Source organism: Panthera pardus, unplaced genomic scaffold (assembly GCF_024362965.1).
Source record: "Panthera pardus isolate Hobbes unplaced genomic scaffold, ASM2436296v1 HiC_scaffold_3, whole genome shotgun sequence".
In the NCBI taxonomy this organism is placed as follows: Eukaryota; Metazoa; Chordata; class Mammalia; order Carnivora; family Felidae; genus Panthera; species Panthera pardus.
Genome location: NW_026526876.1, coordinates 421,258 through 436,939, shown reverse-complemented (window position 1 = coordinate 436,939; position 15,682 = coordinate 421,258). Strand labels below are relative to the sequence as shown.

Here is a 15,682-nt window from a genome sequence, read left to right as displayed (position 1 = left end):
TAGAAACTGTGGACTTTGGTTGATAATGATGTGTCCGTGTAGGTTCATCAGTTGTAACAAATTTACCACCATGATGGGAAATGGTGATAGCGGAGGAAGTTGGGCATCGGTGAGGATAAGGGATATAGTTTTATTATGAACCTAAAACTGCTTTAAAAAATAAAGTGTATAAATTAAATAATTGAAAAGAGAATGGTAGTCACAGAACAGTGGAGTTACATGTTCAAAGCAAAAAGTCAACACCAAGTTCTATATTAAAATTTATATCTGAAACTATCCTTCAAACACGAAAGTAAAGATATTCTCACATAAACAAAGACTGAGAGAATCTATTGATTACAGACTTAACCTTTCAAGAAATACTAAGCCAAGTCCCTTAGACCAAAAAGAAATGACTCCAGACTGTATATCTGCAGGTAGAAATAAGGAGCCCTGGAAATGACTAACTTGTGGGTAGCTATAAGAGACTGTAGAGGCGCCTGGGCGGCTCAGTCGGTGGAGCATCCGACTTCGGCTCAGGTCATGGGTCCGCGGTCCGTCAGTTTGAGCCCCGCATCAGGCTCTGTGCTGACAGCTTGGAGCCCTGGAGCCTGCTTCAGATTCCGTCTCTCTCTCTCTCTGTCTGTCTGTCTCTCTCTCTCTCCCCGCCCCCCCCCCCCACCTATGCTCTGTCTCTGTCTTTCTCTGTGAAAAATAAACCTAAAAAAACTTAAAAAGAAGACTGTATAAATACATTTTCTCTTAACTTTTGTAAAAGTCATAAGATTGTATTAAAGCAGCAATAATTATTAACACTCTTGGGTTTATAACATGTTTCGATGTAACATGTGAGGCAATAAATTCGCAAAGGAGAAAGGCGGTAGCCAGAATGGGGTGTTTGAAATGAAGATTATAAAGGGCTTCTCTTTGGCTGTGGGAGTGGCTGAAGTGGGTGGAAGACAAGACAATAGAGGACAGGGTCACGGAACTAAGGCATGGGCAGGTGGAAGGCTGTGTATATGTGTATATACAATCTCCAGGAATTATAATGACAGAAAATGCCCTGAAGAGAGTAATAGTGAGTGGCTAAAATCTTTTAAGTAACGGTGGGGGTGGGGGCGGGGGCGGTGACCAAAAGGAAAGCGGGTGATTATAAGGAGGGGCAGTGAGTGACCCAGTGTGACACAGAAGAGTCACAGCTGGGCAGTTTTAGGGAGAAAGAAGGAGTACTAGGGAGGAGCTAGTTCATGAGGGACGTGGGGGAGACAACAGCCACCAATGCAGAGGTCTGCAGGGGGAATCTGTCCTCAGGAAGAGCCAGACGTTGCTAGAAGAGGAAGGTGAAGGAACTATTCAGAGTCGAAGACACAAGTGGTGTTGCTGCTGATTGACCGAGAGGACCACGTGTTTAATATCGGGAAGAGTGGGAGACGGGATCAGAAGGGAGTGCAGAGTGGTTTGGGAGCCGAGGGTTGTCTCAAGGGGTCTGGGCTTCCTGTGGTGACTGGTGTAAACAGGGATAAAAATTATGATGAGATTGGTCTCAGTAGTTTCTGGGCAGATGGGGGTGGTAAGGTTGGGCATTGGGGTTGGGGTGGAGGCCTTGCTGGGAGCTTCTTCTGGACTCCTGTTGATGGAATCTAGAAAAGATTCCTGTCCCCGTGAATAGAGTTTGGCAGACGGCCCTTGTCACTCCCAGGGTGGCACATCTCTCTTGGTAGACAACTGTAGAGATCTTCAGGGGCTTCAAACTTTAGTATCTATTAAAATCATCAGAGGAGGATATCAAGAGTCCAGATTCCCAGGTGTCACCCTTTCTGGTATTACTGATTTCAAAGGTCTACACTGGGTGGGGCCTTAGACCTGGATTTTAACTGGTGCTTCTAATGCAAGTAGTGATTATCAGACTACGATGAGTAATGTGGCTTGGAGCCAGCTCATAGGAAGCCTGGAAAAGTCTGGTGATTTACTCTGTAGTCACCTGGTCTCAAGTCCCAGGAAGGTGTAAATCAAGACCCCACCCACCATGCTGTCCCACATAGATGCCACTGTAACTTAACATTGATCAGTTTGTTCCTTTTGATGTTCTAGTTGATGGTTTTTATTAGCTAATTTTATTTTACAAAGTTGACACTTTCAGTGTAGCTAATTATTCATTTTTCCAACTTCATTCTGGCAAAGTTGAGTATGAAGTAGACATTATGCAAATGCTTTTGTGTATCTTTATACACAAAACTAGAATAGTACAGTGAACCTCCATATACCCAGTGCCCAACCTCAATAGCCATCGGCATTTTGCCATGGAATGAAAGAAATAACATGTTCCATTTCTTGACTCATAAATTTGACTTTAAAATTTGTTGTTTTCACCTCATTCTATGGCTAAGCTTATTAACGCTTATATCATCAGAAAAAAAAGCTTCGTTATGTCACCGCGTATATTTAAATGCAGTTTAAAAGATAGCCCTTATACTGTTACACGCTGTGACCACAAATACGGTGAACGTGTAAAAGATGTTGTCAGTCTGAAGGATTTTTTCCTTTTAATATAGACTCTGGAATTTGCCAAGTATTTTCTTAAGACCAAAAAGGCTCTGAGAGAGAAATGAGGCGAAAAAAATCTGTTCGGGGGTTGGGTGGGTGGGGGGAGTGGGAAAGCAAAGAGTGAGTGAAAGAAATAGTTTGTTTGACTCCCTACCGTGGGCCCGTCCTGAGGAGACATAGCTGTGTCTCAGGGAGCTATTTGCTAGGACACTATGAAAATAAGGTGATAGGGCACTTGCTGGGCTATTTTTAAACGAAATCTTAGAAGCTGGCTATGGAAAACCCCTCTCAGGTTATTATGCTTTCCTTCTCCTTTTGCCCTTTCAGTTTGTGAAGTTCCTTTTTTTTTTTTTTTTAATGTTTTCTGGCATAAGAGTCCATGCTTTACAAGTTTTAAGTAGAAGCATTGTAAAAACTGCTTCAGAATAAAGGGCGTTTCCTAGTTAAGTTTCACAATAATGTTTTTCAATTCTAAAAATAACTTGGAATTCAGGGTGAAGTATCATCCTCAGTAAATTACAGTAAGGCAGATTGTCTGAAAGATGGTGGACAGGGACAGAGGATCTATCCAAATCTGTGAGGAAACTAAGGCAGCAATTTGTTAGAATTTAAAATAATCTGATTTCAACCACGAGCCTACTTGAAATTGGACAGCATTTAGTGTTTAATCCTTAGTGAGTGACATACCTACTTTTCTTTTTTTGTTGTGATAAAATACACATAGTAAAGTTAACTGTCTTTTTAAGATTGTATTTTTAAGTGATCTCTACACCCAGCATGGGGCTCGAACTCATAACCCTGTGATCCAGAGCTGCCCTCCCCACAGACCGAGCCAACCTGGCACCTCACAGAGTTTACCATCCTGACCGTTTTTAAGTGTACAGGTCAGTGGTATTAAATACATTCGTAGTGTTATGCCACCCTCGCTACCGTCCATCTCCAGAATTCTTTTCATCTGGTAAAATGAAAACTCTGTACCCATTAAAATATAACCCCCATCCCTTCCCGCTCCCACCCCAGTTCCTGGCAAGTGCCATTCAACTTTCTCTAAGGATTTGACTGCTCTGAATGTCTCACATAAGTGCAGTCATAAAGTATTTGCCCTTTTGTGACTGGCTTATCTCACTTAGCATAATGTCTGCAAGGTTCATCCGTGTTGTAACATATTGCAGAATTTCCTTCCTTTTTATGGCTGAATACTATTCCATTGTATGTATACTATATTTTGCTTATCTGTTCACTGGTTGATGGACACTTGGGTTGCTTCCGTGTTTTATCTATGGTGAATAATGCTTCTGTAAGCATGGGTGTACACTTACCTCTTTGGGATTCTGTCTGATTTTTCGCGGTATATGTCCAGGGGTGGAATTGCTGGATCATATGGTAAATCTTTTTATTTTTTTGAGGAACCTCTGTACTATTTTCTCAGCACGTCTACCATTTTATGTTCCCACCCACAGCGCGCAAGGGTTTCAACTTCTTTACATTTGTCCAAACACTTGTCATTTTCTGGTTTTTTTTGTTTTTGTTTTTGTTTTTGTTTTTGTTTTTGTTTTTGTTTTGGTAGTAGTCGCCCTAGTGGATGTGAGGTACTATGTCACCGTTTTCATTTGCATTTCACTAATAAATAGTGATACTGAGCATCTTTTCATGTACTTACTGGCCATTTTCATACCTCCTGTTGAGAAATGTCTATTCAAGTCCTTTGCCCATTTTTGAATCAGATTGTTTGTTTTGAGTTTTTTTTTTTTTAAGTTTATTTACTGATTTTGGAGAGGTGGGGGGAGGGAGACAGAGACAAAGGCAGAGAGAATCTCAAGCAGGCTCCACACTGTCAGTTTGGAGCCCAAACTGGGTTTGAACCCATGAACCGTGAGATCATGGCCTGAGTCAAAATCAAGAGTCAGGAGCTTAACTTAACAGGCACACCTGTTTTGTTTTGAGTTTTATGAGTTCTCTATATATTGTGGATATTGATCCCTTATTAGATAAATGGTTTGAAAATATTTCTCCCATTCTGTACATTGCCTTTTATTTTGTGGATAGTGTCTTTTAACGCACAAAATTTTAAAATGTTCATGAAGTTTAGTTTGTGTAGTTTTTCTTTTGTTGCCTGTGTCTTTGGAGTTGTATCCTAGAAATCACTGTCAAATCCAATGTTGTGAAGCTATTGCCCTATGTTTTTTCTTCAAAGAGTTTTATTGATTTAGGTCTTACATTTAGGTCCTTGATCCATTTTGAGTTAACTTTTGTATAAGGTAAGGGTCCAACTTTGTTCTTTTGCATGTGAATATCAGTTTTTCCCAGCACCGTCTGTTGAAAAGACTGTCCTTTCCCCATTGACTGAGGTTGGCACCCTTGTCAGAAGTAATTTGATGATATATGGAAGGGTTTATTGCTGGATTTGCTGTTGTATCCCCCTGGTCTATACGTCTATCTTTATGCCAGAACCACATTTTTTTTTTCATGTTGATTTATTTTTGAGAGAGAGAGAAACAAGAGCGTGAGTGGGGGAGGAGAGAGAGAGAAGGAGACACAGAATCCAAAGCAGGGTCCAGGCTCTGAGCTGTCAGCACAGAGCCCCACGCGGGGCTCGAACCCATGAACGATGAGATCATGACCTGAGCCGAAGTCAGACACTTAACTGACTGAGCCATCTAGGCACCCCAGAACCACATTGTTTTGATTACTGTAGCCTTGTTTTGAAATCAGGAAATAGGCGTCTTCCAGCTTTGTTCTTTTTCAAGATTGTTTTGGCTGTCTGGAGACATTTGAGTTCCCATATGAATTTTAGGATGGGTTTTTCTATTTCGGAAAAATGTCCCTCGGATTTTGCTAGGTATTGCATTGAATCTATAGATCACTTTGGGTAGTATTGACATTTTAATAATATTAAGTATCCTACTCCACGAATATGGGATATGTTTCCATTTATTTATATCTTGTTTAATTTCTTTCAGCAGTATTTTGTAGTTTTCATTTTATAAGTCTTTACCTCTGTGGTTAAGTAAATACTTAAGTATTTAATTTTTCAGCTATCTTGTAAGTAGATTTGTTTTTGTAATTTCCTTCTCAGATTAGTCATTGTTTGGATATAGAAATGCCAACTGATTTTTCTGTGTTGACTTAATATCTTGCTACTTTGTAGTATTTATTTATTCTCACACCTTTTCTGTAGTCTTTAGTGTTTCCTATGTATGAGATCATATCATCTGCAAACGGAGATAATTTTACTTCTTCCTTTCCAATTTAGATGTCTTTTATTTCTTGCCTCATTCCAATACTATGTTGAATAGAAGGAGTGAAGTGGGCATCCTTGCTTTGTTCCTGATCTTAAAGGAAGAGCTTTCAGTCTTTTACCATTGAGTGTGATGTTTGCTGTGGGTTTTTCATATATAATTTTTATTAATTCGAGGTAGTTTACTTCTGTTCCTATTTTGTTGAGTGTATTTCTCATGAAAGTGTGTTAAATTTTGTCAAGTGCTTTTTCTGCATCAATTAAGATGGTTATGTGGTTTTATTTCTCCAGTTGATGTGGCATATTTTACATTGATCAGTTTTCATATGTTGAACCATTCTTGCATTTCAGGGACATCTCAGTTGGTCATGATGTATATTTTTAAAAATATGCTGCTGAGCTTTGTTTATTAATATTTTGTTGAGGATTTTTGCATCAATTTTCAAAAGGGATATTGGTCTGTAGTTTTTTTTTTTTTTCTTTTGGTTTTAGATTTTTTTCTTTATGGTGTTTTTTTTCTTGGTATCAGTGTAATGCTGATCTCATTGAATGAGTTAGGAAGTGTTCTCTACAATATTTTTGGAAAAGTTCAAGGGCTTGTATTAGTTCTTCTTTAAATGTTTGGTAGAAGTCATGAGTGAAGCCAACTTTTCTTTGTTGACTTTTTTTTTTAATCACTGACTCAGTCTCCTTAATAGTTACTGGTCTATTCAGATTTTCTATTTCTTAGTAATTGAGTTTTGGTAGTTTTGTGTTTCTAGGAATATGTCCATTTCATCTAGTTTATACAGTTTATTGGTGTATCAAGTTCATAGTACTCTCCTGGAATCCTTTTTTATTTCTGTAGAATCAGTAGTAATGTCCTCACTTTCTTTTCCGATCTTAGTAATTTGAGTCTTTTCTTCGTCTCTCTTTTTTTTTTAGCCCAGCTAGCTAAAGGTTTGTCAATTTTGTTGACCTTTTCAAAGCACCAACTTTTGGTTTCATTGATTTCTCTATTTTCTATTCTGTTTCATTTATCTCTGTTCCAATCTGTATTATTTCCTTTCTTTTGCTAGCTTTGGCTTTAGTTTGTTCTTTTTTCTAGTTTTTTTTTTTTTTAATTGTAGTTAGGTCATTGAGATCTTTCTTGTTTTGTAATGTATGTATTTACAGCTATGAGTTTCCCCCTTAGCACCATTTTTGTTGTATATCATAAGTTTGATGTATGTGTGTATGTATGTATGTGTGTGTGTGTATAATATTTATTTAACATAATAATAAATATTTAATATATATATGATACATATTTAAAAACACACACACATATATATGTGTATTTTTTAACTTTATTTATTTATACCGAGAGAGAGAGAGAGAGAGAGAGAGAGAGAGCACACATGAGCGGGGGAGGGGCAGAAAGAAAGGGAGAGAGAGAATCCTAAGCAGGCTCCATGCTATCAGCACAGAGCCTGATGTAGGACTCAATCTCACAAACCATGAGATCATAACCTGAGTGAAATCAAGGGTCAGACACTTAACCACCTGAGCCACCCAGGCACCCATGGTATATTATATTTTTGCTTTTATTTATCTCTATTTTCTTATATCTCTTGTTGTTGATTTCCAACGTTATCCTGTTGTGGTTCACAGAAGATACTTTGTATGATATCTATCTTTCAAATATTAAGACTACTTAGAGAGGGGTACCTGGGTGGCTCAGTTGGTTAAGTGTCCGAGTTCAGCTCAGGTCACGATCTCACAGTCCGTGAGTTCGAGCCCTGCGTCGGGCTCTGTGCTGACAGCTCAGAGCCTGGAGCCTGCTTTGGATTCTGTGTCTCCCTCTCTCTCTGCCCCTCCCCTGCTCATGCTGTCTCTGTCTCAAAAATAAATAAAAACATTAAAAAAAAAAAAGACTACTTAGAGAATTTGTGCCTAACATATGTATATCCTGAAAATTGTCCCATGTGTACTTGAGAATAATGTGCATGCTGTTGTTGTTAGGTAGTGTTTTATACGTCTTTTAGACCTAGTTATTGTGTTAAGTCCTTTATTTTCTTACTTATCTTTTGTCTGGTTGTACTTTCCATTATTATGAGTGGGATATTAAAGTTTCCAACTACTATTGTAGGACTGTCTGTTTTGCCTTCAATTTTGTCTGTTTTTACTTCATATATTTAAAGTCTGTTTTGTCTGATATTAGTGTAGCCACCCCTCCTTTCTCTCTCTCTCTCTCTCTCTCTCTCTCTCTCTCTCTCTCTCTCTCTCTGTCTCTATTTGCATGGAGTATCTTTTTCCATCTTTTAACTTCAACCTCTTTGTGTCTTTGGGTCTTAAGTGAGTCTCTCGTAGGCAGCATGTAGTTGAATCATGTGTTTTTATTTATTCTGCCAAATTCTGTCCTTTGGAAAGTTTAATCCATTCACATTTAAGGTAATTACATAAGGAAGGACTTACTTCTGCAGTTGTGCTATTTGTTTTCTGCTCTCCTCCCCTTATTTACTGTATTACTGTCTTCTTTTACATGTAGTTGATTTTTTTTGTAGCGAAACGTTTTGATTCTCTTCTCATTTCCTTTTGTGTATGTTCTATAGTAATTTTCTTTGTGGTTGCCATCGGGGTTATGTTTAACATGCTAATGTTGTAACACTGTAATTCGACTTTATACCAGCTTAACTTTAATAACAGACAAAAATTCTCCTTTATAGCCCTTATCCCTTTTGGTTGTTGGTGTCACAAAATTACGTCTTTATACATTGTGTGTCCCAAAGACTAATAATTTAAAATGCGTTAATCTCCTAAATTATATAGGAGACAAGATTCAGAGTTACAGAACAAAGTTACAATAAGATTAGCTTTTAAACAAAACTGTTTTTAAAAAATGTATCTTTTATAGCATGTAGAAAATAGAAAGTGGAGTTACAAACCGTTGTAATAATTCCAGTTTTTATAGTTTTGCATGTATATAACTTTACTGAAATCTTTATTTCTCCGTATGACTTTGAAGTACTGTTTAGTGTCTTTTCATTTCACCTTGTAGGAGAGGACTTCCATGAACATTTCTGCAGAGCAGATCTACTGATAAACTATCTCAGCTTTTGTTTATCTGGGAATGTCTTCATTGTCCCCTCACTTTTGAAAGACGATTTTGCCAGATACAAGATTTTTCGTTGACAATTTTTTCTTTTAGCACTTTGAGTATAGTGCCCACTTCGTTATATTGGCCAAAGTTTGTGACGAGAAATCTGTTGATCATCTTATTGACGATCTCTTATATTTGACAAGTCTCTGTCTTTGCCTTTAAGGAAGTTTGATTACGATATGTCTTGGTATGGTTCTCTTTGAGTTCATGTTACCTGGAGCTCCTTGAGTTTTTTGGGTGTTTTATTCGTGTCTTTCAGCAAAGTGGGGAAGTTTTCAGCCCCTATTTCTTCGAGTATTCCCTCTGCCCCTTGCTCTTTTCTGTTTTTGAAGCCTCTATAATGTGTATGTTGGTCGGCTTGATGTGTCTTGTGATTCCCTTACAACTCCGTTCACTTCTATTCAATCTTTTTTTCTCCTGTTTCTTAGATTCAATACTTTCCATTGTCCTGTCTTCAAATTCGGTGATTCTTCTGCCTGCTCGAATTTTCCTTTGAATTGCTCTAGTGAATGTTTCATTTCAGTTATTATTCTTTTCAATTCCAGTGTTTCATTTTGCTTTCTTTTTCTGTCTCGTTATTGATACTTCGATTCTTTTCATACATTATTTTCTTGACTTTCTCTACATTTTTCTTTAGTTTTTTTTTTTTTTTTAGCATCTTTAGACAGTTGTTTTAATATCTTTCTTTATAAAGTAAACCTATCTTTAGGTCTTTTGCAGGGACAGTTTCTGTTGTCTTTTCCCCTTTGAATAGACCATGGTTTCCTATTTCTTTGTATGCCTTTTGACTTTTTTGTTGAAAACAGGACATTTGAATCTAATAACGTGGTAACTCTGGAATCAGATTTTCTCTTTTCCCTAGTGTTTCCTCTTTTTTGTTAATTAATTAATTAGCTTCCCTGTTTTTGTAGGATGTGTCTGTGCCAGGGATCAGCATGATATATAAACTTAAGGTCTTCTCAGGTCTTTCCAAAGCCTGGCTTTCTAAGAGCCTAGTTTTCTAAAAGCCTACTTTCCTTGGACATGCGTGGTCACTTTCTAATTTTACCCACACATTCAGTTGCTTTTGAATGTCCAACTCTTTAATTAATGGCTCCCAAAAGGAGAAAAAGAGGAAAGTGAAGGGAGGATAACATGCTGCCAGCTCTTTAAATAGCCAGTCGTCACCTCATCCAGAGGTGGAGATGCTTGCTCCAGTGGAGGGAGGTGCAACCACAATGGTGGCCCACCTCTGTGATCAGAAAGCAGCAATCAGCAGTCAGACCCAAATCCATAATATTGGGAGCAGAGGGTCTTTTTTGCCCACCCTCATTCCAGCAGGCTGTGTTGCGCCAGGATCTGGTGCACAGCTGCATGTCCCTGAGGTGGAGCCTGTGTAGCTGCTACTGTGTTTACAGCTGAAATTGACTGAAATTAACTACAACTTACCAGACAAGCCTTCTCAGAGAATTTGCAAGCCTTCAATAGATTCCGGAGTTCTAAAATACACAGTTGTACCAAACATTCTGCCAGGACGATTATTGAGGACGTTAGCAGACAGATTCCTGGTGCTTCTTACTCCACCACTATCCTAGCATCCTTCTTCGTCTTTTTGTTCTTCTTCTTCTTCTTTGTTTAAAATGTTTTATTTTATTTTTAAGAGGGGGGAGGGGCAGAGGCGGCTCTGCGATGAGAGCGGAGTGCCAGGCTCGAACTCACGAACCGTGAGATCATGACTTGAGCTGAAGTCAGATGCTTAACTGACTGAGCCACCCAGGTGCCCTGTCCTAGAATCCTTCTAGTGTACATTTTATTTGTTTTTTTACTGTTTGTCTCTCCCATTGATATGTCATCTCCATGAGGACAATGATTCACTTTGTGTTTGTTCACTATACCACCGACCCTGGAAAAATCGACACACAGTAGGTGCTCAGTAAATGTTTGTAGAATGCATCTATACCATAGCAGATACGGAGGGCAATTGTGCTCAAGTTTGAATACAAACATTGTGAGTTACTGTGTTGTATGATTATTTCTGAAGCTCATGCCCAGGCCCAGTTCCTGTTAGATAGTCTGGTTTGAGCCCTACCAGCTCCTTTTAAACACACTGGATTCCTGACTTTATGTTTACATGGCACCTTGTTTGTCATATTCATATTGTTGTATGTACTTTTTTAGGTAATAATCTAAAACTCAGGAGTCACAAACCAGCAGCTTCCCTGGGCCAGGTTGTGTGTTGTGTGGCCAGCACAGTGGTTTGAATTGTTTTGACTTTGAATTAAAGCTTCAGGTGAGGCTTGTCCTTTAGACAGGCCACCACTATGTGGCTTTACAATGATTGTTTCTTTCATTACCACAATTCTAATCACTTAATTTTTGTATTTCTTTGTTTGTCGTCAGCCTCCTCATCTAGGCTGTGATCTCCACGAGGTCAGAAACCATGTCTACCTCATTCATTGCCTTACACCCCAGTCCTAGCTGAGCCTGATACAGGATGGCGCTTGATAAATGAGGTGTGAATATAAAGTAATCCGTCTGGTCTCTTTACCACACATACTTAAACACGAATAACCCTCGAAGCCGCCTGCTTGGCTGCCATTGCCTAGTTCCTTCCGCAGATCTTCTCCAGGAATTTCCTTTCTTCGGTGAGTTTAGGGGTCAGCACCATGTGTGTTCAGAACATTAGCATGTACAGGATGCTCCCTATGTGTTTTCTCATTGGAATAACCATCCCCATTTTGAAATTACAGTACACGTTTGCAGATGGTAAATTTGCCCATGTCACCCAGCAAGTACACGACGTAGTAGACTCGAACCCAGCTCCCCAAGTGCCAACTTGGTGCCTTTTCTGCTTCACCCTCACAGTGAACTTGCTGTCTGGTTTCTGTCAGGGCCTCTTGTGTGTTTTCTAGGAAAGTGGGTGGGATCACTCCTGCATCTCCCAGTAATACCTGACTCATTTTATAAAGCATGTTAGACACCAAAATTTTTGTTTTGTGTGTGTGTGTGTGTGTGTGTGTGTGTGTGTGTGTGTGGCAAGGTCCTAGGTAGGCATCATGAGTGCTGTTTTTAAAAAGCAGAACTAAGACTCCGGTTTCTAATAAACGTGCCCTGTCCTTGTGTAGGTAGCCTGCCCTGCAGGGTCTGGAGCTGTGCTTGGCTCCTCTCTTCCCGCCCTCCCTGGCTGGGGCTGCTGTGCAGCGTGTGTGCTCAGCGTCTCACTGGGGAGCAGGGCTCGCTTCAGCGTGGTTGCTCTTCCCGGGAGTGGGCGCTCAGGAGCCCGGTCTGGAATAGTCTCAGGCCTCCCTTTTGGTTTTATCTTGACTAATGCCAGCCGGCACTCCTTTAAACTGGGGGCCCTAAGGCTGGCATCCCAAAGTACACCCTCCAGGTCACTTGTCAGTGGCCCGTTCCGGCGCTTTAGAGAGGGCTTGCTGACCTGAAGTTGTCCTCTGGCCTATACTCTTAGTCACTCTGTCCCAGGTCAAAAGACCAAAGAAGACGCTGGCACCAGGACCCGCCACTGGCAAAGTAGCTGGCATTTGAGGTAGGATATTGTTTTTTCTTTCCAGTTGAAGACAGCCTTAGCTGCTGCTGCTCATGTGCTTAGACCGAAAAAGAGCAGCTTTCTCTGCTTTTACTTTCTGAAAATAGATACGTATTTTCAGATATGGGTCATAAGCATGACCCGTAGCTTATGTCACCTTTGGTAGATCAGCTGTTCAGAGCTGGTCTTCAGTTACGAAATATAAGAGCGGGTGTAGGTTTGTGGGAACGGGATCCTAACTGCTTTTGGTGATACTAAGCCACTCCTTGCCGCATGATTTCAGCGTCCTGCCTTCCAGTTGGAACTCCTCTCTGCCCTTTAGCCCGAATTTCTTGTGCATAACATGGCAGATTATTCCATGACTAATCCTTCTTTCAGACCTGAAATCATTTTTATTCTTGAACTGTGGAGAGCTTTTGGATACCCTCTTTTGATTTTCAGATGTGGCTGTTAATGGTTTAATTTCTATGTGTGGTTCTGAGTAGATTCCCACAACTTGTTTTTTATTGATGGTTCAAATTATTTTTTATAATTGCTCGAGAGAAGAAAGGAATCTCAGGAACAGATTGCATCTGTGAAATGCAACGTAGAATTGTGGCTAAAGGATGAGGAATGGAATAACGTTAAAGTGACATTTCTGCGCAGAGTTGATTTCTTGGAGATCGTCTTGTTTCTAGTTTGAGGTTCCAAAAGGAATGTCTCAGTAGAATAAGGGAACAGCTGAATTTCAAGGTCACAGTGAGAACCCATGAACTTTCTGGCTGCCCAGGCCCATGTAACACTCACGCACGAGCAACTTTTCTACCTTTACCCTCTTTTAACTTAGGTCTAGAGCTCCATAGCCTGTGGTATGTGAAAATACAGGTGGACGAGCTTAGTGCGTGAATGCCTAAACTCTCTAACTTCTACATGCCGGTTGATGTGGCTTATTACCGGAAGGTCATGCTTCAGGTCACTTCCCTGTCAATTAAGAGAGTAGACATGACTGTGAGTGCATACGCTTCTGTTAGGCAGTGCACTCGCACATCTAGACCATGTGTGATCTGTGGTTCCTATTCAAGGGAGGCTATCTTGCCTTTTTCCTTTTCTGACCTCACTCTCTTTTTGTGACTTGCCCTACTTTCTGCTCTGGCTCACAGCGATGCTGGGCCATCCCTTCTATCTACGAGCTGATCTCCAAATGCTAGAAATTGTGAGCTAGATTTTTTTCCCCCACTCTCTTTTATGCCGTCAGTCCTGCCTTCCCAGTTCTGTCTGAAACTAGCAGTTGAGCATTTTGGTATAAAAGGCAAAACTTGTAAACACATTAAAATCCTTCTTAAATGTCATTTTCAAAGTACACAGGCCCCCTTTGACTCCGTTTTACAGAAGAGATTTACTTCCTAATCTGGAAATGTGGCCAGCCAGGACACAATTCCTTTCTTCCACTTTGAAGTTGTCTCTTTGCTTGGAGAATGCCCCCGGACACCACAGCAAGGTGGTAGGGCTGAGTTACCTCCATGCCTTGCTCTCTTGAACATCCTGAGTGCTGAGGGTGAGACAGGGAGGAGCCGGCCCAGCTGATGCTCAGAGACTGGAGAGGCCTGGTGGCCCAGCGGCCCATCAGTATGGCCGCGTGCACTGCAGAGTGGAATGCGAGGGGGAAGGTCTTTCCGAACTTGAGAAACTCCCGGAGAGTTGGGATCGTCAATATGACCGCCTTCGCCTGGTCAGGAAAGTGACCTGAATACCTACCCTGAAATTGAATGTGATGCTGTCAAATAAATGGCTTGCTCTGGAATGTCTTTCGCCACCATCATCATCCTGAGTTAGCTGGGCGCAACTGGTGCTGATTTCTAATTTACTTTGCATTCTGACTCTAATGACTTCGCCAGACTGAATGCAGATGTGCGCTCTCCCCACAGAAAGCCGGCCCGTGGGCCGAGGATGGATCCCATTAACGTGGTGCCATATTTGCCTCAGGCAAAGTGGTCCCCAGGGCCAGGAGACCAAGGCTGGCATGCGATGTTGTGTCAGGTGCTCAAGGAATCCCAGAAGTGTACCAGACGGTGTGTAGTTTTCTCTCTTTTCTTCGTGACCTAGATTGATGGCTTGAGTTTTAAATAGGTGCATGAAAATGCGGTTTGTTGGGAGCGTCGTCGTCCTCTGGGGGGAACCTCGCTAGATGTGTTTTCATCCCGCTCCTCCCCAGGCGTGAGGAAAGGGTGGCAGGGGCGGTTTGAAATTTGTCTGCTCTCTCCTTGCTGTGTTGGCCTCGATAACTCTTCTGGCAGCCACATTTTCTAATACAAACCTTGGCATATGGGATCCTGACTTCTGACAGAGTTGGGGTGTCTTTTTTCCTACTTGTTAATGTAATTAAACCAAAGGGTTTATGAAGATATAAAAATTAAACTCCAGTGAGCTCTATGTTTAATTAATTTCCTTCATTTGGAAGAAACCAGTTTTCATAAACCAGGGGCTCTTTCAGACAACCTTGGGAATCTGACTGCGGTGAGACCAGTTCCTGGGTCAGGAGCTTTTAGTTAGTTGTGGGTCATGATGATGCTGACGGCAACTACATTTACCGGGCACTTCCCCTTTTCTAGAGACTGTGCACGCTTTTCCACGTATTAATTCATCTGACCTCAGAACAACAACCTGCAAGGTGGGCACTCACACGCCCTCATTTTGCAGATGAGGATACTGAGGCCCAGAATGGTGAGGTCCCGTACCCAGGCTGGTAAGTAAGTGGCTGAGCCAGAATGGGAACCCAGACAGGCTGCTCGAGGGTTCATCCTTCTAACTCCTGCACTGCCGTCACTTTGCCATCATTAGTGTTTTCCATGTGGTCTCTGCAGCCTCTGAATTTGAGGGGCAACAGGCCCCCATAGCCTTCAGTGGAGTTCTGGTTCAGCCCCAGGTTGAAAGTCTGAAACGGGCAGGCTTCACAAGACTCTGGTCTCCAGGGCCTGTGGAGGAGTATGCAGACCTGTTTCCACCCAGCTGACCCAATGGAGCTCTGGGCCCCCCTCCCATGGGCCGAGGCCTGTTTCCCCTTCATGAGTCCCGTCTTCACCTCCCTGGTCATCCTGGGCAGTGGCCGGGTCCTGGGTAATTCTGGGCCAGGCAGGGTGGTCCACCTGGGGACCTGCCTGGTACAAGGATCTGGGATTACAGTGGGATCAAGCTCTTCCTGGACGGTCGTCCTGCTGGGTTGAAAGCTCTCTACCCCAAAATTTATTACATGAAAGTTCTGAGCCATAATTACCTTGGGGTCTACCTGTGTTTTCTA

General features: G+C 41.3%; 1 protein-coding gene across 4 annotated transcripts in view; it reads left to right on the top strand.

Annotated features, from left to right (window-relative positions):
* Positions 1–15,682, top strand: part of DHRS7B (dehydrogenase/reductase 7B) — a 61,328-nt gene that overhangs the window by 21,867 nt on the left and 23,779 nt on the right. The window contains exon 2 of one of the 4 annotated variants that reach the window (XM_019413230.2): positions 11,262–11,506. The exons of 2 other annotated variants lie outside the window; for them this stretch is intronic. The gene's annotated coding sequence lies outside the window, so the exon portion shown is untranslated. Of the gene's footprint in view, positions 1–11,261; positions 11,507–12,081; positions 12,409–15,682 lie in introns of those variants that run through there. One more of the 4 variants, XM_019413228.2, reaches the window with a different exon arrangement.